We start from the raw sequence: 1827 nt of genomic DNA on the forward strand, positions 1-1827 counted from the left end.
TGTTGAGCCAGGGCAAAGCAGCTCTGGGCTGGCAGGCTCACCCCCCGGGCTTCTGTAAGCTGGGGGTGCATTACCCGGGCTCAGCATGCTGTGGTCCTGGGCGCACATGTAAACACTATGCCCAGGAGCAATAAACTCTGTGCAAAATGCACTGGAGTTTATTCAGCCACGCTAATTGCACATGTAGATGTGCCCACTGTTTATGGATATGTTTTAATTACTCCCCAATGTCCTTAGATCCTATGGGAAATGTTATTTGTCTCATGCATTGAGCCATGAATACAATCACTAGCAAGCCTATTTACAGCATAGTGTTTGAATATCCATCTGTCCTCTATCCTATAATCAATAACTTTTTGAAAGAAAGAAAGCGGAAGGCAATTTTAATCTGTTTAGAATTGAGTAGATGAGGAAAATTAATGTAACCTACATTGACCTGATATTGTGCCAGGAGCAAGTTCAACCCCAATGTAAACAATTATTGACAGACCATGAATTCACTGGGAATTATGCCTGTGTACATCAGAATAAAATTTGGTCCTTAGACTTGTGACAGGAGGTGAGGAAGTCTGCTTTATTTTAAATCTACTTATTAGTTTATTTTCCTGCTGTCCCTGACACTGTTCAGCTTTCCATATTACTGCTACTTTTACAGTACTTACAGACTAATTATTGGGAAGAGATACATTAGAAATGAAAAAGTAACCTACAAAAAGCAGAAAAAGAAGAAAGTAGGTTTGTACATACTCCTGTTTTTTAGGATGCAGAAAAATGCTTATTGTTTAGGCTTTTTTAAGTCCCCAGAAGCCTTGTTTTCTGATTATTTGTATACTAAAATTCAGATTATGTCTAGCTTGTTTTTGTAGAAAATTCTAGGGATACCCAGAGCTTGTATCAGTGACATCACAGATATCAGGGGGATTGAATCTGATTCAATGAGGGGAAAATGATTTTCTGACTATTACACTTTAAACAATCCGTTAACTCAAATATCTAATGAACTGTAGAAAGAAAACTTGCTTCTTAAAGATTTAATATACTTTGCCTTTGCTCAAGGGCTGAGAGAACTCCTCAATTTACTTTATGTAGTGCTCAGAGATTTAAAGTAAAGTCAGGAAAGACAAGACTGAAAACTTTTGATATTATTTAAAATACGTAACAAGGAATAAAAAACAACTTAAAAAAAGAAAAATAAATGTGCAGACTTTCACCATAAAGGAGAGAGTAGTAAATATTCCACATTTCCACTGTTAGTTTAAGAGAATAACAATCACCAGACTACTTCAGAAAAAAGGCTCATCTAGCCCAGATAACTCATAAAAAGACAGCTGGATGCCTGGGGCAGCTGTCATGCACAGAGACAATGGCAACTTCCAACTGCTGCCATGCTACCAGTGTGATCATGCAGATACACTGGCATCTAGTATTTTTCCACTACCTCTCCCCATGTTGGCACCTGGGGCTACTGTTCTGGTCCCTCCACCTTAGTAATGCTACTGTAACCCAGTATCTTGCCTCTAACAGTGGCAAGCAGTAGATGCATCATATGAAGAGTACAAGAAACAGGGCACATGTAAAGCGATGTATCCATCACCCCCACAACACGTACTGGCACTAGGTTACATCTTTAACTGCTTTGTTAATAGCCCTTGAAGGATCTATCCTCTAATACTTGGTTCAATTTTTTGGTGCCCAGTTATACTACTGGAGTCCACAACATCCTATGGCAGTAAGTTCCATGTATTAATTAGATGCTGTGTAAAGAAATACTTCCTTTTGTTTGTTTTGGATTGGAGGATTCATAGCTTCATAGATGTTAGGGTCGGA

Source organism: Alligator sinensis, unplaced genomic scaffold (genome assembly GCF_000455745.1).
Source record: "Alligator sinensis unplaced genomic scaffold, ASM45574v1 scaffold765_1, whole genome shotgun sequence".
NCBI lineage: Eukaryota > Metazoa > Chordata > Crocodylia > Alligatoridae > Alligator > Alligator sinensis.